The sequence below is a fragment of the Lactuca virosa genome, chromosome 9, assembly GCF_052849685.1.
Source record: "Lactuca virosa cultivar CGN04683 chromosome 9, Lactuca_virosa_CGN04683_v6, whole genome shotgun sequence".
In the NCBI taxonomy this organism is placed as follows: domain Eukaryota; kingdom Viridiplantae; phylum Streptophyta; class Magnoliopsida; order Asterales; family Asteraceae; genus Lactuca; species Lactuca virosa.
Window position 1 is genome coordinate 51219175 of NC_136434.1, and position 22327 is coordinate 51241501.

The following is a 22327-nucleotide window of genomic DNA, read 5'->3' on the forward strand; positions in this document are numbered from 1 at the left end:
AATATAGGGTTTTGCATGCAGGAGCTATCATATCGTGACACCTACATTGTCACGTCGTGACCTCCATTAAAAACGTGAATTTTCTTCCGGCCACCATCACATCATGACACGACCTTAGTCACGTCGTGACGAACCAAAATCCAATTAGGGCTTGAAAAAGGCAAAATAATAAGCAAGGTATAAGTACATGGAACAGGGTGTTACAAAATCTCCCCCACTAGAATCAGACTTCGCCCTGGAAGTCCTTAGTCTCAAATAAAGATGGGTAGTGGGTATGCATCTCCTCCTCGGGTTCCCATGTCTATTCAGAACCCTTATGGTGTTGCCACTGCACCTTCACCAAGCTCACCACCTTATTGCGCAAGGCTTTCGTTTTCCTATCAGGAACCGCCATTGGCCGCTCGACATAGTTCAGCCGATCATCGACCTCAATATCACCTAAGGGAACCACAGTTGTCTCGTCGGCCACACACTTCCATAACTGGGAAACATGGAAGGTTTCGTGAATCTGACTAAACTCCTCTAGCAAGTCCAACCAGTAGGCCACCTTGCCTACCCTAGCCACAACTCTAAAAGGACCAATAAACTTGGGGTCCATGTTACCCTGCTTCCTGAATCGAATAACACCTTTCCAAGGAGACATCTTCAGGAGTACCATATCCCCAACCTGGAACTCCAACTCGGAACAACGCCGATCCGCATAACTCTTCTGATGGCTCCGGGCCGTTAGTAACCTCTGTCTAACCTGCTGTATAAGCTTTTTCGTCTTGAGCACTATCTTTGTGCTCCTCATAACTCTCTGCCCAACCTTTCCCTAACAAATAGGGGTCTGACACGTCCTCCCATAGAGAAGCTCGGAGGGCGGCATACCAATGTTGGCATGATGGCTGTTATATGAAAACTCAACCAAGGGAAGGTAGGAGTCCCATCTCCCACCGAAATCTATGATGCAAGCACTCAACATATCCCTAAGCATCTGGATCGTCCACTCATTCTGACCATCCGTCTGCAGGTGATAAGCAGTACTGAAATGTAACCGGGTACCCACCTCCTCATGGAACTTCTTCCAAAATTTGGAAGTGAAACGGATATCTCGATCCGAAACGATAGAACTGGGTACACTGTGACAAGAAACCTCCTCCCGACCATAGATCTCAACTAACTTCTTAGCAGAAGAGCTTCCAAGAATGGCCAGAAAGTGAGCACTCTTCGTCAAACGATCCACAGTCACCCATATGGTATCAAAACTCTTTGTCATATTTGGTAATTTCGTGATGAAATCCATGGTGATATGTTCCTATTTCCACAATGGGACCTCCAGAGGTTCCAAATTGTCGTGAGGGAGCTGATGTTCGACCTTGACCTTCTGGCAGGTCAAGCACCACTCCACAAACCATAATATATATCTCTTCATACATGGCCACCAATAGCTATGTCTCAGGTCAAGATACATCTTTGTAGCACCCGAATGAATGGAAAATTTTGATTTATGTGCCTCGTCCATCAAAATTTGTCGGGTCCCATCCGAATAGGGCTCCCAAACCATACCATGAAGAGTTAGCACTCCCCTGTTGTCGATATCAAAAGCATAAACTTGACCAAACACTCGCTCACTCTTCCGATTCTCTTCCTTGATGGCTTTCGCCTGAGCATCCCTAATCATCTCCAAGATTGGAGTCACCATTGTCATCATCAAACAAACATCCCGAATCGGGGCACTAACCGCCCTGTGGCTCAAAGCATCAACCACCACGTTGGCCTTACTGGGGTGGTACAAGATCTCACAGTCATAGTATTTCACCACATCAAGCCATATCCGTTTTTTCATGTTAAGGTTGGTCTGGTACATAAGATATCTCAGACTCTTTTAATCCGTATAAATGGTACACCGAACCCCATATAGATAATGATGCCAGATCTTGACGATGAAAACTATAGTCCCCAAATCGAGATCATGTGTGGGGTAGTTTGCCTCGTGAGGCTTCAACTGCCTTGAAGCGTAAGCGATCACATGCCCTCTCTGCATCAACACCCAATCCCATAATCGATGCATCGTACTAAACTACAAAATCCTCGACTCTCTCCATAAGGGTAAGTATCGGTGTTTCACAAAGCTTCTGTCGAAGTGTCTCAAATACTGCCTGCTGCTCAGTCTCCCAACTGAATATGACGTCTTTCCTAATCAGTTTAGTGAGAGGGGCTACAATGTTGGAGAAATCCCTAATGAATCTCCTGTAGTAACCAACCAAACTAAGGAAACTCTGAATCTCATATGGGGACTTCAGAACCTCCCACTGCGTAACTGCCTCAATCTTAGCTGTGTCAACCAAGATACCATTCTGATTGATGAGGTGCCCCAGGAACTGAACCTCGCGCAACCAAAACTCACACTTGGAGATCTTGGCGTACAACCTCTCCACCAGCAGAACTCCAAGAATCTCATGAAGGTGCTCCTCATGCTGCTCCTTGGTCTTAGAATAGACCAAGATATCATCGATAAAAATGATCACCGATCGATACAACATCGGTCTGCAAACTCGGTTCATGAGGTCCACGAACGCCGCCGGTGTGTTGGTGAGTCTGAAAGGAATCACCATGAACTCGTAATGACCATAATGAGTTCAGAAAGTCATCTTCTAAATGTCCTCTTCTTTGAATCTCATTTGGTGGTAGCCTAACCTCAAATCGATCTTGGAAAACCAAGATACTCCCTACAACTGATCAAAAAGATCATCGATCCTCGGCAACGGGTAACGATTCTTTACCGTCAGTTTGTTTAACTCCCAGTAATCAATGCACATCTGGTGTGAAGCATCCTTCTTCTTGACAAAAAGGATCAATGCACCCCATGATGAGCTACCCGGCCGTATAATCTCTTTCTCCAGCAGCTCCTAAAGCTGAGAGGATAACTCTTGCATCTCATGTGGCGCAAGGAGATAAGGCGCCTTCATAATCGGGGCAGCACTAGGTATCAGATCGATCATGAAGTCAACATGTCTCTCAGGAGGCATGCCAGGTAGATCATCTGGGAAAACATCTGGAAACTCATTCACCACTGGAACATCGGAGAGTGACTTCTTACCCTCGACCCGTGTGTCGACCACATACGCAAGATAACCTATACAACCATTTTAAATACATTGCCTCGCCTTGGTAGCAAAACAAAAAGTAGAACCCACCCTAGTGCCCTCACTATAAATGGTTAATGTTCCCCCACTGGGGTCTCGAACTGTTACCAATTGTCGCTCACAATCGATCAAACCTCCATACCAGCTCAACCAGTCCATACCCGCAATAACGCAGACATCCCCCATCACGATAGGAATGAGGTCGATCGGGAACTCAACACCGAAAATATTTAATACACAACCTCGATAAACCTCAGAAGTAGAAATTGTGTGATCATCCGGAATAGTCACTATCAAAGGTCGGTCCAAAGGCTCACATGGAATACTGAAATCTCTGCTAAATGATGTAAACACAAATGACCGAATTGCACCCGAGTAGAACATCACTAAAGCACGTACAAAATTCACAAGAAAAGTATCTAACAAAATCATAATCATAAACATGCATAAAGCAAATCAGCATAAATATATCATATGGACACGAGAGAAGGATTAGAATCAATCTTATAGTCCAAGATTCTATTTCTCAATTTATGATGAATGAATTTAGACTACTAATTGAACTCATCAATTTAGTCTAGGCTTGGCCAAGCACTTCAGATGTCGGCAACAAATCTTAGAGGGGCCCAAAGATATCATTTTTCTGGTTAAGGCAAAATGAACGAATAAACATCGACTATATAATCATTACTTTCACTCACCAAATCATGCATGGATTTACACTTTATAACACCCAATTATGAGATGTGTTGGTGTAAACCAATGCACAACAAATTTGTTAAATATGACTTATATATCTCTGTTTGAAGAATAGAAGATGTTATCGTCTTAGAATTACTCATTATTGAATCCATGAAGTAATCTCTAAGCGCGGGTTTAACCAATACTTAAAACCCCTATTTTCAAAGTACTCATGAATATTTCAGCAATCCCTATGCAATGTCCAATCTATATAGATAATCTACAATCAATTCATGATAGTATTAAATCGATACTTACTCCCAAAAGTATGACTAGCTGTGGCATTTTGAATAAATTAATATTTAGGAAGTAACATGCAAAATGAAACACAATAATAAACTAATTGTTCTATGGCTTCACACTCTTTGAATATAAATAATTCCCTATTATCTAATCACCATAACAATTACAAATTTATCAATTGTATAAATGTTTCGAGGTAATCGACTTAATGACTAAAGTTGTCAACATTTCTCATGCCAATTCTCTTAACTCTCATATCATGTTTTCCTTTGGTTATCACTATTATGAACGAATCATCATAAAGATATTCACTTCACAACTAGGAATCCATCCTCATCTTTATCTTGGATGTAGTGGAATGTCCTCATTCTATGCATTGACCTTCTGTGATCTCAAGAATCCTTAGTCAACATGATTGCACTTTCACATAATGGCAATTTGTTACTCAAAACAAATCCAAGTTCAATAATGAAGTTTTATAGTCTAGGTACACTCCTTGGATACTTCACTTGCACTAATGTGGTCTTACCCACATTGTCAAATCTACCACCATCTCCTACATAAAATCTTTCATGTTACATCTCTAAACGAATATCCATTTAGACTATGACTCAAATTCATCTCTAAAACTCATTACATTATAACACTTCTTAATCATGTTCTCTACTGTCTACAAGCAATCATTCCTTAGTATCTTCCAATACCTCAAAATGTTCTTGGCAGTTGTCTAGCAATTCGGTCAAACAAAATCTGATACAATCTTGTGATGCTTAAACCATCTGAGACATCATATATCCAAAGCATATGGGACTTGACTCATCCCATCATTTTCATGATTAGTATAAAAGGACCATTTTAGATTCACTCACCTCCTTGCTATGAAGCAGATGAACACCCCCTTTTGGAATTTTCATGTTTGAAACCTTTCAAAATATTGTGGTTTTATTGAGTCCTATTAATCATTTCAATCTACACTTTTAGATCCAAAGACCAAGTATTCATGTTGATTTCCCTTGTTCATCATAGAGAAATAATTCCCAATCATTTCCTATGAGTAGTGTTGTCATCTATATGCAATACTAGGAAGAAAACGATACTCCCACTAGCATTGACATGTACTCAAGACTCATCTGAACTTCTAGAAAGACAACATTCTTTGACTTTCTCATGTAAGAACAAATTCCTGCTACATGCTGCTTGTATAAGTTTATGAATAGATTTCTCAAGCATACACACCTTATTTGGATACTTTGTATGTTTAAATCCTTTCAAAATATGTCATATATCCTTTGAAGGTTTCCTATTGAGGAAATTCATGTAAACATCCACTTTACCATATCTTATATCTGGTGGGTTTGAGCCATAAGAACTTTCCTATGTGCACATGCAAACCCTAATGCTTGGATCTAGGTTTCTCTAATTAAACATGCAATATATCCAAGTCTTGCAAACCCTAGATCTAGTGACTATAATTCAAATTAATGAGACAAATCAGATCTAGATGATTACCTCTTGTTGCTTGCTTGAATCTTCTTGTTCTTGGAGCTTAGAGTCACAATTGTCACTCCTCTAATGGCTTACAAACACCAACTAGAAAGAGATGATTTGGAGAGAGGTTGTAGGCACAAAATCAGCTCTTGGAACTCCTTAGGGTTTCTGGTAGCCGATTTCTGTAGCCCTTGGGGTCTTTAAATACTTGAGCTGCTAGGGTTACATCCTGAAACCCTAATTGAATAACTTAGGCCCTAAGTAATCCAAAGATCCTTCTAGATTGAGGCTTGGACGAATTCAAGGAGCCCATACACCTTGATTTCGTCCACCCTATAATCCCTAAGGATCCATAGCCCAAGACCAACTATCACACAATTGACAGTTCCAGTCCCCTTTATTTAATTAATCTCTTATAGTCACCAAATTAATTCTTACTTAATCTATGACCAATATTAATTAAATAATATGATTATTCCTTTAATATATTATTCTCATAATATATTAATCATAATATCTTCTCTCTCTTCATAAATCACCATGTCAAGTTGCTATGGTGAAGGCAACCCAAACGGACCATGCACAACCGGGTCAAGTACTTACCAAATATAGTTACTGTCTTAGACACTAATCCAACAGTCTCCCACTTGGATAAGTCTAGTAACTACAAATGCAAGCACACTCTAATTAGCAATCGTAGCTCTCAAAGATGTTGTCGAACTCTGATCTTATCAGTAACCTGTCCTTTAGATAAGGGATCGTATAATCCTCTGTTCTAGATATCATGTGGACAATTACATGGAACATAGTTATACTTATTGTCCATCAGTTAGTTTCTCGATCTCATATTCATTTGACATAGAACTTAATTGAACACATCAATTTAGTCCTGACGGGGCCCGGCACATAAGTCAAATCAAATCATCGAGGGGCCCTGATATCGCTTTTATCCTCTTAGGATAAAAGGAACAGATAAACTTCGACTTATATGCATTTATTATCCACTAATCAAATCATACACAACAATGCGTTTTATAACATCAAGTTACTGATGCGTTTGCGCATTATCAATGCACAACCAATTAGCAAACAACAAACCATATATCTAGGTTTTAAGACCATATGATATTACCGTCTTGCGATCGCTCGTGATGAATTCCATGAAGCGATTCCAGCAAGCATGGGTTTATTCCAATGCTCAAATCAAGTTCATAAGCACTCATGAACGTTGTAGCAAACCTTTGCTATGTCTAATACATTTTAGACATTCTACACACCAATTCATGACAGTCTTCATTCATATCTACTTCCAACATATGAACGACTATGGACTGTTCGAATAATTCGATTATTATCAAATAATTCAATTATTTAGGAAGTCAAAACATGCAAAATGAAACAATGGGTAAATGATTAACATAAGACAGTAACTGTATCATCCCAAAAATACAACCCAAAAAATTTCGTTTGAAAACTTTACTAAACCATAATATCAAATATTAAAAGATAAATCCATGGATCATGCGTCTCAAAATGTCATAATAAATTTATCAAATCAACTGATGTCAAAACATATCAAAATATCCGAATAAAACTCCCAGGATAAACTGAAGCTGTGGTGTGTGCCATGCCATCATCCCGAGCTCTTCCCCTTACTAGCGGAAGTACCTGAAACCAAAAACTGAAACTGTAAGGACAAAGCTTAGTGAGCTCCCCCAAACTACCACATACCATACAATAACATATAAAGCAACTACTGGGCCTTGCCCACTGTATCGGACCGAAGTCCGGAAACTGCATCGGACCGAAGTCCGGAACTAACCAGAGCCTTGCCCTCTGCATCAGACCGAAGTCCGGAAACTGCATCGGACCGAAGTCCGAAACTAACCAGGGCCTTGCCCTCTGCATCAGACCGTAGTCCGGAAACTGCATCGGACCGAAGTCCGGAACTAACCAGGGCCTTGCCATATGCATCGGACCGAAGTCTGGAACTGACTGAACATAGCATAACATAATCATAACTACTAGCATAAACACATATACCGCATACTGCATCAGACCGAAGTCCGGAACACATAACACGAAGACATGCTTGAATCACAAAGACATCAAGCACACTGAACTACTGCATCGGACCGAAATCCGGAACTACTGATAACTTAAACGGGCCGGCATTGTGGCCGTAGACCCGTTCCTACTGGAAGGAAACTCACCTCGTAACGCTGGCTGCTGAGATGCTAAATCTGAAACTGGCTGACTGCTGCTCCGGAACTCCCCGGCTACAATCCCATAAACACTAAATCAGATATTGATAACTGTTTTCAGGGTAAAATGACTATTTTACCCCTGGTCAAAGTCAACTTCCTGGTCAAAGTCAACTTCCTGGTTGACTCTACTCGCCGAGTCCTACTATGAACTCGCCGAGTTCCCGGACTCACACTTCTCTAACTCGCGACTCGACTCGCCGAGTCGGGACGTAGACTCGCTGAGTCCCTCTACTTCCATATCCTTGTTCTAACTCACTGAGTCCTCTTCCACTCGCTGATTCAGCTCACAACTCTAAAATCGGAGAAATCGGGGGGGTTTGCGCTCCGACTCGCCGAGTCCAAGAACAACTCGTCGAGTCCTATGCATGTCCTCACTAAACAGTTGATTCTAATCGATTCCAGTGCATCCATATCATAGATCTGAGCTTCTAGGGCCGATATAACACGTAAAGTTGCCAACTTTACGTACATGCATAGAGGTATGAAGCTAAAACACCAAAATAAGCTAGAAATGGGAACCTAGGGTTTGGAACAATGCCTTGCTTTGCATAAAGGTAGCTACTTTGAACTCCTAGGGCTCAATGATGTCCAGATCTATAGCTCACTACCCTAAGGGAGCTCCAATCTCGAGTTTGGACCTTGAAATGTCCCAAAAGTGGCAAAACAAGCATATATGAAGATCTACTAGGAAAATGAACAAGGTAGAGGTTTTATTACCAGATGAAGTAGCAAATGGAAGCTAGCTTCTGGATCTCCTTCTTCTCCTTTGCACCTTCTCTCTTTCCTTCTCTTCTACACTTCCAAGAATACACCAAAACACTTAAAATCAAGAAGGAATCACTCAAGCTCACCAATGGAGGGCTAGAGTTTGAGGGGGGAACGCTCTAAGGGTGCTGGAGGCTGGGATGGGGGCTATAAGGACGTTTAAATAGGGTACAAACCCTAAGGATTAGGGTTTCCTCCAGACTGGCCTACTCGTCGAGTCCAGGCGCGGACTCGCCGAGTAGATCACTTAAAACCCGCGTCCAACCTGGCATCTACTCGACGAGTTAGGGCTACTACTCGCCGAGTAGCTCTTTATAAAAGACATTTAATAAATTAATACGTAACGGGAACGGGGCGTTACAATTCTCCCCCATTTATCTTAGACTTCGTCCTCGAAGTCTGCTGTCTCTGGAAACAACTCTGGGTAGTGCTCCCTCATCTCTTCCTCGGGCTCCCACGTCCACTCCGAACCCTTGCGGTGCTGCCACTGCACCTTAACTAACTCTACTGCCTTGTTCCTCAGCTATTTCACCTTGCAATCTAGAATCGTCACTGGTCTCTTGATATAGTTCAGGCTATCGTCAACCTGAATGTCCTCCAGGGGTACTACTGCTGAATCATCCACTAAGCACTTTCGCAACTGAGAAACATGGAACATGCTGTGGATCTGGCTGAGCTCTGCTGGAAGATCTAACCGATAAGCAACCCGACCCACCCGGGCCAAAACCCTAAACGGACCAATGAATATGGGGCCCAGCTAGCCCCTCTTCCGAAATCTGATAACACCCTTCCAGGGTGACACTTTCAAGAGGACCATATCGCCCACCTGAAACTCCAAGTCCGAACGCCTCCTGTCGGCGTAACTCTTCTGTCGACTCTGCGCAGTCTGCAGTCTGCTACGGACCTGCTGGATCAACTCTGTGGTCTTGAGCACCACCTCAGTGCTCCCGATGACCCTCTGACCGACCTCGCCCTAACAAATCGGGGTCCTACACTTCCTCCCGTAAAGCATCTCGAAAGGAGGGTGGTAAATATTAGCGTGGTAATTGTTGTTATACGAAAATTCCGCTAATGGAATATACGTATCCCAACTGCCACCAAAATCTAGAACACATGCCCACAGCATGTCCTCGAGAGTCTGAATCGTCCTCTCGCTCTGCCCGTCCGTCTGAGGGTGGAAAGCGATGCTGAAGTGAAGACGAGTCTCCATCTCGTCATGAAACCGCTTCCAAAACCTGGAAGTGAACCGGACGTCTCGATCTGATACTACTGATACAGGCACTCCATGCTGTGCCACTACCTTGCGCATATAAATATCGGCTAGCTTCTCGGCCGATATGCTCTCCTGTATCGGTATGAAATGCGCGCTCTTGGTCAGCCGATCCACTATGACCCAAATCGAATCAACTCCACGTGCGGTCCTGGGAAGCTTAGTGATGAAATCCATAGTGATATCCTCCCATTTCCACACCGGAATGTCTAACGGCTGCATCTTGCCGTGGGGTCCCTGATGCTCCGCCTTAACCTTCCTGCAGGTCAGGCATCTCTCCACGTACCAAGCTACGTCCCGCTTCAGCAGGGCCACCAATAGTCGGGTTGAAGATCTCTGTACATCTTCGTCGCCCCTGAGTGAATGGAGAACCGAGACTTGTGAGCCTCGTCCATCAATACCTGCTGTACTCCGCCCCAGTACGGTACCCATATTCTCCCATGAAGGGTCAACAATCCTCGACTGTCATAGTCAAAGGAAGCTACTCGGCCCACAATCTTCTCACACTTCTGCCTCTCCTCCTTCAGGCCCTCAACCTATGCCTCTCTGATCTGCTCCAACAATGGAGTAATCACTGTCATCCTCAGACATACATCCCTGATCGGGGCTGCTACCGCCTTATGGCTCAAGGCGTCGGCCACTACGTTGGCCTTTCCCGGATGATAAAGGATCTCATAGTTATAATCCTTTACCACGTCTAACCATCGGCGCTGCCTCATGTTCAGATTCGGTTGATCCATGAGGTACCTCAAACTCTTGTGATCCGTGTAAATGATACAGCGGACCCCATAGAGGTAATGTCTCCAAATCTTGAGGGCGAACACCACTGCCCCCAGCTCTAAATCGTGCGTCGGATAGTTAGCCTCATGAGGCTTCAACTGTCTAGAGGCAAAAGCTATCACATGCCCTCGCTGCATCAACACTTCTCCCATACCCGTGATCGAAGCATCACAGTAAACTACAAAATCCTCTACTCCCTCTGGCAGGGTAAGAATCGGCGCCTCGCACAATCTCTATCTGAGGGTCTCAAATGTTGCCTGCTGCTCAGGCCCCCAGCGGAACACCACCGACTTCTTGGTCAGTCGGGTGAGTGGAACTGCTATCTTGGAGAAATCCTGGATGAATCTCATATAGTACCCTGCCAATCCTAGGAAGCTCTGAATCTCAGATGGAGACCTCGGGACCTCCCACTGCATCACGGCATCTATCTTGGCCAGATCTACTAGTATACCCTTCTGGTTGACGAAGTGTCCAAGGAACTGTACCTCTCGCAACCAGAACTCGCACTTGGAGAACTTTACGAAAAGTTTCTCCCTCCTTAATGTCTCTAGCACCTCCTTCGGGTGCTCCTCGTGCTGCTCCTGAGTCTTGGAATAAACCAAGATGTCATCAATGAACACTATCACTGACCGATCCAGCATCGGTCTGTATACGCGATTCATGAGATCCATGAATGCGGCTGGAGCATTGGTGAGCCCGAACGGCATCACCACAAACTCATAATGACCATAGCGGGTCCTAAAAGCGGTCTTCTGCACATCCTCATCCCTGACCCGCATCTGGTGATACCCTGACCGCAGATCAATCTTGGAGAACCAAGATGCTCCCTGAAGCTGGTCGAACAAGTCATCTATCCTCGGGAGTGGGTAACGGTTCTTCACCGTTACCTTATTCAGCTCCCGGTAATCTATGCACATACGGTGCGACCCATCCTTCTTCCTTACGAATAGGATCGGGGCTCCCCATGGTGAACTACTCGGCCTGATGAAACCCTTGTCTAGCAGCTCCTGCAGCTGTGTAGACAACTCCTGCATCTCTGGAGGAGCCAACCGATACGGTGCCTTGGCTATTGGAACCGCACCAGGAACCAGATCAATCCGAAACTCGACCTGTCTCTCCGGAGGTATTCCAGGCAAATCCTCTGGGAATACGTCCGGGTACTCTCGTACTACTGGCACATCGTCAACTGTCGCCTTACCCTTCTCCCGGGCATCTATGACATAGGCGACGTACCCTGCGCAACCCTGCTGAACGTAGTGCCTCGCTCTCGCTGCTGAACACAGAACCGGTCCACACTGTGGCCTCTCGCCCTGAATCGCTAACTTTCCCCCACTAGGAGTGCGAACCCTCACTAACTGTAGTTCACAATCAATCACTGCCCCATTGGGGCTCAACCAATCCATACCCACTATAACCTTATTCCCTCGTAGGGGAATGGGAACCAAGTCCACTGAAAACTGCTCATCAAATAACTGCAGCGAACACGCCCTATGTACTCTCGCGACCCTGACGGTCCTGTCATCAGCTATCTCAACCTCAAGTGGGCAATCCAGCTCCCCCGGAGCTCTGCTAAACCTCTTGCTAAGCGCAAGGGAAACAAATGATCGGGTAGCCCCCGAGTCAAACAATACTGTAGCTGAAATGCCGTTCACTAAGAACGACCCTATACGAAAACATATAACCATGAGAAATAATCAATATCAATAAAGAGATAAGAGGAAAATACATACCCGTCACCACATCAGGAGTCGCTCGCGCCTCCTCTGCTGTCATCTGAAAAGCTCTACTCTTCGCCACTGGCGCCTCACCCCGGCCCTGACGGCCGTCTGTAATCCTCAAAGTAGCAGGGGCAGGTGTTGCCACCTTCCCTGCTGCTGCTAAAGTCGGTCACTGGGACTTTTTATGTCCCCTCTGATTGCGATGGAAGCAAATCAGATCAGCTGTTGTGGTGGTGGTGGTGGTGGTGGTAGTTGTACAATCTCTACTCATATGCCCGGTCCGGCCGCACTTATAGCAACCGGCACTACCTGCCTTGCACGCCCCATCGTGCAATCTCCCACACTTTCCATACTGACTGTGGCTTTGCTGTCCTCTAGATCTGTGATATGATACCTTGGGCTTTTTGCCCGAACTCCCTGTGCCAGATGCCGCCTCTGGCTTCGTCTTCTTCTCCATCTCCAAATCTATCTCTCTCTCACGAGCCCTCGCAATCATATCATCCAACGTTTTACAGCTGGACCGGCTCACAAACTGGCGGATATCACTCCGCAACATCTCATGATAACGGGCCTTCTTCATTTCCTCATCAACTGCGTACTGAGGAACGAGAAGAGCCCTCTCCCTGAACTTGGCGGTAATCTCCGCCACTGTCTCTGTAGTCTGGGTGAGATCCTGAAACTCCCTGGCTAACTGATGCACCTCAATAACTGGTGCAAACTCGGCTCTGAACCTGGTTGTAAAATCAGCCCAAGTCATCGCATCAAGTGCTGCGTCATCCCCGATGACATGCCCGATCTCCTCCCACCAATCTTGTGCCCTGTCCTTCGGAAGACAGGATGCTAGTCTGACCTTGTCCCCTTTCGGGACATCTGTTGGTGCGGAACGCATTGGCGACATCCGCCAACCACCTGGTACTCGCAATGGGATCCCGCGCCCCATGGTATTCTGAAGCTCCACAAGCCCGGAACTCCCTGAAGGTGAGTCTACGCGACCCCATCATGGCCGCCACCTCAGCACGGAAGGTGCTCAACCTCTCGTCCATCAGCTCTAAAATACCCTCCTTGATCGAACCGAAGATCACAGGAGTCTGCTCAAGTATGGTGCGAGTAACCTCTGAAGAGAGGAACTTCCTGGTCTGCTCATCTAGATGCTCGGCCCCCGAGCTTGATCCTGATCCCTCGCCGGCTCCTAAACTGCCGACTGCTGGCCTAGGGCGTAAAACCACCATTTTGAACACACATCATGACAAACGTCAGAAACACTGATATATCTCGAGGGATCGCTACTACTACAAGTTTCCTGGTCTCATCTCAGCCTTCCTCGATTCAAGTACGGATCCTCTGCTTTCAGTAGTACGGGCCCATACTACCTTCCACATTTATCCGTACTTTCTTCAAGAACTGCCTTGACTCCACCAAGTCACTTCTACTGCTACTGATCTCTGCTACTCTCATCCTAGGCTTGCCCTAGGGAAATCTCTGACTCCACCTAATCCAGTCCTCAGCTGCTGGAGGCCTTCTTGTAATGCCAATTAGCCATCACCTGAATACCATCACATGTGACGAGGCTCAGATAATCCTTCGAGTAAAAGACTCGTCCCTACAACGGTTAGACTCAAACAAGAGCTGTGCAATAGGGCCAAATCCAGCACTCTGAGATTATTCAACCCTGATCACATGTGACGTGACGTATTCACCTAATGGCTAACTCCCATCACTCCGAGTCCTACAAAGCACGAAGTAAGCAGCATTCGGACACAGGGAACTACTCAAGCAAATCTATCCTCATAACGAGAAATTGTACTAGCATACAATGCTAAGCTCATACTATCAGGCATAACCTAAACAGGCTATCCTACTGCTGTCTACTCAATACTAGCATGCAATTCTCAATAAGCTGAAACACATATAACAGGCACATAGGGCATTCTCCTAGATCCTTAGTCCTATTCTAGCATGACGTTCTACTGAAACTGGAACTGATAATTATAACATAAACTTGTATGGGTAATTTGGGAGTACTTACTTGAGCTCGGCTGATGGCATGCACCACACCCTTTTCCTTTTCTCAAAACCCTTTTCTTTTTTAAGTTTCTTTTTCCAAAAATTCTTTCGAAAACATTTTTCTTTTGAAAATCTTTTACCATTTCCTTAGTTTGAGTCCAGTCATACCCGAAAGTGTGCCTGAATCCCTCAAACCAAGGCGCTGATACCAACTTGTAACATCCCAAAAATACAACCCAAAAATTTTCGTTTGAAAACTTTACTAAACCATAATATCAAATATTAAAAGATAAATCCATGGATCATGCGTCTCAAAATGTCATAATAAATTTATCAAATCAACTGATGTCAAAACATATCAAAATATCCGAATAAAACTCCCAGGATAAACTGAAGCTGTGGTGTGTGCCATGCCATCATCCCGAGCTCTTCCCCTTACTAGCGGAAGTACCTGAAACCAAAAACTGAAACTGTAAGCACAAAGCTTAGTGAGCTCCCCCAAACTACCACATACCATACAATAACATATAAAGCAACTACTAGGCCTTGCCCACTGCATCGGACCGAAGTCCGGAACTACTGCTAACTTAAACGGGCCAGAATTGTGGCCGTAGACCCGTTCCTACTGGAAGGAAACTCACCTCGTAACGCTGGCTACTGAGATGCTAAATTTGAAACTGGCTGACTGCTGCTCCGGAACTCCCCGGCTACAATCCCATAAACACTAAATCAGATACTGATAACTATTTTCAGGGTAAAATGACTATTTTACCCCTGGTCAAAGTCAACTTCCTGGTCAAAGTCAACTTCCTGGTTGACTCTACTCGCCGAGTCCTACTATGAACTCGCCGAGTTCCCGGACTCACACTTCTCTAACTCGCGACTCGACTCGCCGAGTCGGGACGTAGACTCGCCGAGTCCCTCTACTTCCAGATCCTTGTTCTAACTCACTGAGTCCTCTTCCACTCGCTGATTCAGCTCACAACTCTAAAATCGGAGAAATCGGGGGGGTTTGCGCTCCGACTCGCCGAGTCCAAGAACAACTCGTCGAGTCCTATGCATGTCCTCACTAAATAGTTGATTCTAATCAATTCCAGTGCATCCAATTCATAGATTTGAGCTTCTAGGGCCGATATAACACGTAAAGTTACCAACTTTACGTACATGCATAGAGGTATGAAGCTAAAATACCAAAATAAGCTAGAAATGGGAACCTAGGGTTTGGAACAATGCCTTGCTTTGCATAAAGGTAGCTACTTTGAGCTCCTGGGGCTCAATGATGTCCAAATCTATAGCTCACTACCCTAAGGGAGCTCCAATCTCAAGTTTGGACGTTGACATGTCCCAAAAGTGGCAAAACAAGCATATATGAAGATCTACTAGGAAAATGAACAAGGTAGAGGCTTTATTACCAGATGAAGTAGCAAATGGAAGCTAGCTTCTGGATCTCCTTCTTCTCCTTTGCACCTTCTCTCTTTCCTTCTCTTCTACACTTCCAAGAATACACCAAAACACTCAAAATCAAGAAGGAATCACTCAATCTCACCAATGGAGGGCTAGGGTTTGAGGGGGGAACGCTCTAAGGGTGCTGGAGGCTGGGATGGTGGCTATAAGGACGTTTAAATAGGGTACAAACCCTAAGGATTATGGTTTCCTCCAGACTGGCCTACTCGTCGAGTCCAGGCGCGGACTCGCCGCGTAGATCACTTAAAACCCGCGTCCAACCTGGCATCTACTCGACGAGTTAGGGCTACTACTCGCCGAGTAGCTCTTTATAAAAGACATTTAATAAATTAATACGTACCAGGAACGGGGCGTTACAGTAACATTACTAATAAATAATACTCTTTTATTTAATCATTGAATGTTAATAACAACTTATCTATTACACATTTCTAAACTATCTAATCTAAACTAATATCGTCCTTCAGCCCAATGCTCCTAGTGTGTTGCAAGTGCTTAACCCTGCTCAGTCCCTTTGTAAGCGCATCTGCTGGGTTATCCTCTGACGATACCCTCTTCACTACGAGGAGTCCTTCTTCCACCCGATGTCGAATAAAGTGATATTTTCTGTCGATATGTCGAGATCTACCGTGATCCCTTGGTTCCTTGGTCAAGGCAACCGCTCCTTCATTATAACAAAAAATTTCCATAGGCTCTTGTATGGCCGACACAACTCCAAGGTCTCCAATGAAGTTCTTCAACCATATTGCCTCCTTTGACGCTTCGCTCGCCGCTATATACTCTGATTCGCATGTTGAATCAGCTACGGTCTCCTGTTTGAAACTTTTCCAAGTCACTGCTCCTCCATTAAGGGTAAAGACCCTGCCTGACTGCGAACGGTAGTTGTCCCTGTCGGTCTGAATACTGGTGTCACTGTACCCTCGCACTTTTAATTCATCGCCTCTACCGAAGACTAGAAACCATTCCTTGGTCCTCCGAAGGTACTTAAGAATATTCTTGACTGCGATACAATGCGCTCTGCCATGGTTCCCTTGATATCTGCTGACCATGCTCAAAGCGAAGGCCACATCAGGGCGAGTACAAGTCATAGCATACATGATTGAGCCAACTACGGAAGCGTAAGGTACTCGGCTCATCTCTGCTATCTCGACTTCAGTACTCGGACTTTGAGTCTTACTCAACTTGGCATTACTTTGGATTGGTAACTCCCCTTTCTTTGAATTCTCCATACTAAAACGTTTTAGTACCTTGTCCAAGTAAGTATTCTGACTAAGTCCTATTAGTCTCTTACTTCTGTTTCTCACTATCCTTATTCCCAAAATATAGGAAGCCTCTCCGAGGTCCTTCATAGCGAAGCATTTCCCGAGCCAGGACTTAACCTCCTGCAGTGTCGGGACGTCGTTTCCTATGACCAGTATGTCGTCGACATACAATATGAGGAAGCTTACTATACTCCCACTGGCTTTGACATATACACATGATTCATCTTCGCTTCGCAGAAAACCAAACTCTTTGACCTTCTCATCAAAACAAAGATTCCACCTGCGAGACGCTTGCTTAAGTCCATAAATGGAATTCTCAAGCTTACACACTCTATTGGGATGCTTCGCATTGACAAAACCCTCTGGCTGAGCCATGTAAACATCTTCAGCCAACTTCCCATTAAGGAAAGCGGTCTTGACATCCATCTGCCATATTTCATACTCATGAAATGCAGCAATGGCCAGCATCACCCTGATAGACTTTATCTTCGCAACTGGTGAGAAGGTTTCGTCGTAGTCAACTCCATGAGTTTGAGTGAAACCCTTCGCAACCAATCGTGCCTTATAAGTGTGCACATTCCCATCCACGTCAGTCTTCTTCTTGAAGATCCACTTGCACCCGACCGTCTTACGACCTGGTACATTGTCAACCAAATTCCAAACTTGGTTGTCATACATGGACTGAATCTCGCTGTCCATAGCCTATTTCCATTTTGCAGACTCCAGGCCTGCCATGGCTTCCTTATAGCTGTTAGGTTCGTCCAGATTCACTAGTGTACTATTACTAATGAATGTATCCCCTTTTGTAGTAATATGAAAACCATAAAACTGGGGTGGAACACTAACCCTTTCGGAACGTCTAAGAGGTAAGGACTCGTCAATTGGTTCAACCGGAGTTTCCTCCTCGGGTTGAGCGCCAGTGTTAGAGGTTCCTTCATCGCTCGACTCTTGAAGCTCTTCAAGATCGATTTGCCTCCCACTGTCTCCTTGGCTTATGAGTTATCGCTCTCGGAAAACCCCTCTCCTCGCGACGAATACAACATTGTCACTCGGTCTGTAGAAGAGATATCCAAAGGATTTATGCGGGTAGCCGATGAAAATACATCGGTCACTACAAGGTTCGAGCTTGTCGTGAGTCTCTCGTCTTACGAAAACCTCGCAACCCCAAACCTTGATATGTGCCAACGAGGGAGCCTTCCATGTCCACATTTCGTGAGGTGTTTTGGCAACCTTCTTCGTAGGGACTAAGTTAAGGATATGGGCGGCAGTCTCTAAGGCATACCCCCAGAATGAGATATGTAGTGAAGCACGACTCATCATGGAACGAACCATGTCTAGCAAGGTTCGATTACGCCTCTCAGCCACACCATTCAACTGTGGTGTCCTAGGTGGCGTCAATTGCGAAACTATTCTGCATTCCTTGAGGTAGTCGTGGAATTCAAGACTTAGGTACTCTCCACCTCGATCAGATCGAAGCATCTTGATTTTCCTGCCCAACTGATTCTCCACTTCTTGTTTAAACTCTTTGAACTTTTCAAAGGTTTCTGACTTGTGCTTGATTAAGTAGATATACCCATATCTGCCATAATCGTCTATGAAAGTCACATAGAAGCGATTCGCATCCCTTGTGGTGGATCTAAAGGGTCCACATACATCTGTATGTATGAGATCCAATAAACCCTCACCCCTTGAACAAGTGTCAGTGAAGGGTGACTTGGTCATCTTTCTAAGTAAACAAGACTCGCACACGTCATCGTCCCTAAGGTCGAATGACTCCAACACTCCATCCTTTTGGAGTTGGGCTATGCGTTTCTTGTTGACATGTCCAAGACGACAATGCCACAAGCATGCCTTATCCATACTATTGGAAGAATCCACACACAACACATCATTTCCTAAGTTATCTACAACCATCACAGTTTCATATATTCCATTACAAGGTGATGCTTCAAAATATAAAACATTATTAAAATAAGAATAAATAGAACCCTTTTCATTATCAAATGAATATCTAAAACCTTGTCTATATAAACCATGAAATGAAATGATGTTTCTTGCCATATCTGGTGAATAGCAACAATTATTCAAATTTAAATCTAATCCATTACTAAGCACTAAGGAGTATACTCCAATCTTGGTCACAGGCGACGATCTTCTGTTTCCCATGATCAGATTCATCCTTCCATGCTCCACATCCTTATCTCTTCTTAGTCCCTGCAAGTCCGAACATATGTGAAAACCACATCCTATATCAAGAACCCAAGAAGTATCATGTGATAAACCATTAGATTTAATTGTGTAAATACCTGCAAAAGATGGCTTGATCTTCCTATCCTTGATGGCTTGCAGATATTTTGGGCATCTTCTCTTCCAATGCCCTATCTTGTGGCAGTGGTGGCACTCTTCCTCCTTAGGGTTAGAGTTGGGTTTAGCATAACCAACTTTGGTTCCACTAGAAGAGGTGCCATCTTGGGACTTTCCCTTGAGGTGGCCCCTTGAGGGAGCCTTCCTCTTCTTACCCTTCCCTTACCATATTGCCAAGATAGGGGCAGCAGCAGGAGTTGGAGTTGATGCAACAAATTTGTCCTTGAGGTTGCTCTCAGCAGTCCTCAACAAGCCCTGAAACTTGCTCAAGGAAACCTCTTCCTTATTCATGTGGTAGGTCATGCGGAACTGGCTATAACAGGAAGGCAATGAGTGAAGGATGATGTCAATTGCCAGCTCTTCATCAAAGTTCACATTCAACTTCAGCAGGCGATCGATATATCTCTGCATCTTTTGTAGATGAGCGGTAAGGGACTCTCCATTATCCATTTTGGTAGTGATCATCGAAGTGATGATCTCATACCTTTCTTGCCTAGCGCTCTGGTGGTAGCGTTCCAACAGATCCTGATGCATCTCATAGGGGTACTTGTCCTCATAGGACTTCTGGAGTTCTGCAGTCATAGTCGCTAGCATGATGCAAGGGAATTTCGTAGCATCACGCTCGTGGGCCTCATAGGCCGCGATCTCTTCAGCGGTAGCAGTGTCGATGTCAATCTCCTTTAGCTTCTCATCAAGGACATATTCTTTGTCCTTGTAGCGAGTGACCATGCGAATGTTGCGGATCCAGTTACTGAAATTGGTCCCATCAAAGATCACTTTCCCATACAAGTTCATGAGTGAGAACGAACCAGAGGAGTTTGAACCAGAAGCGTTGTTGTTTGCGTTCGACATCTGAAAAGGAAAAAAGAACAAAGTTGATTAGAAATGAATTTCCCCAATTAATCACCCAAATGAAAAATTTAGGGCTAGGAACCAACAACATTATTCACAAATTAGAAAAGGGATGCCGTAATCTAACAAGTAAATAATTTGAAGGCAAGTGAATGTCGATTCACTAATTCTCCACCATGAAAAACGAAAAAAAGATTAAGTTTTAAATGTATTGATAAACTCCTAGATCTTTTGAGATTCATTGAACTTTTCAATGGCATGTTTAAATCTCGATATGCCCCTCTAGTTTGTGACTGGGATGTCGAGGATCACAAAGCGGGTGTGAATAACCATGTAAATGTACATGGTGCCCTCATTGTTACAGCCACCTATTCGATGTGCCGGTTAGCCACACACGCTCCATCGAACTATGACAAATAATGAGTCACCCTTTGCCACCTTTTCTTAGAACCCAATTAATATGCCGGTTAACCACACACGCTCCATTAACGTCTTATCAAGGGTACAAAGTGTAATTTCATGGAATTGCATCAAATTCACTTTTGCCTAAAGTAATTAAGATTAGGAATTTTGTAAAAACATTTAGTTACTTTATATAGATTCATTATACTTTTAAATGAGGTAAGTTTGCCCTATCCTACCCGTTCGGCTAACGACCCTCCACCAATTAAGGAAGCGGTGGGTGAGAATGAACACCCATTAAACGGCCATTTTATAGGCCATAACCTTATACCCCCCTTATAGATCGGCTTCGTGAATGAGGCCTACTAACGGTAAGACTAGCATTTAAGTTATACATATATATATTAATCTTATAATATTATAAGTATAAGGTTGAATTTTAAAACTTGTAAAATTCTAAGGTTTGAAATTTAAATAGTTCAAATTAAAACTTTTAATCACAAAACTTAAATTTCAAAACTTGAGGACAAGTTTTGAACTTTTCAAAACATAAAGGATCAAATAGCAAATAATATAAATTAAACAACTAATTTAATGATTATCTAAATTTGACCTAGTCAATATTACTTGCAAGACAATTCAACAATTAATTCAAATAATCAATTATTATCAAATAAGGAAATTATTATTTAAACAATTGGTAAATATCTTTTCTTTTGTTGAGGATATTGACAAAAAGATGATAAAATTCGGATTTTATTGAACCAAAACGATTTAGGCAAGTATCCTCAAGCAAAACAACAAGAAATCCCAAAAATCACTCTGACAGACGCTCCGACTCGCTGAGTCCACTTATGGACTCGTCGAGTTCATCCTACTCGTCGAGTCCACAATGGGACTCGTCGAGTCTGTCAGTCAGAAGGCAGAAAAACGATTTTTCCAAAGCTGGAACAAATAAACAATGCATCAATTCAATAGAAATCAATCAAAGCTCTGATACCATTGATAGGTTTGAGCCATAAGAACTTTCCTATGTGCACATGCAAACCCTAATGCTTGGATCTAGGTTTCTCTAATTAAACATACAATATATCCAAGTCTTGCAAACCCTAGATCTAGTGAGTATAATTCAAATTAATGAGACAAATCAGATCTAGATGATTATGTTGGATTAGTGTCTAAGCCCGTAACTATATTTGGTAAGTACTTGACCCGGTTGTGCATGGTCCTTTTGGGTTGCCTTCACCATAGCAACTTGACAGGGTGATTTATGAAGAGAGAGAAGATATTATTATATTAATATATTATGAGAATAATATATTAAAGGAATAATTATATTATTTAATTAATATTAGTCATAGATTAATTAGGAATTAATTTGGTGACTAAAAGAGGTTAATTAAATAAAGGGGGTTGGAACTGTCAATTGTATGATAGTTGGTTTTTGGGCTATGGATCCTTATGCATTATAGGGTGGACGAAATTAAGGCCTTTGGACACCTTGAATTCGTCCAAGCCTCAATCTAGAAGGATCTTTGGATTGCTTAGAGCCTAAGTTATTCCATTAGGGTTTTGAGTG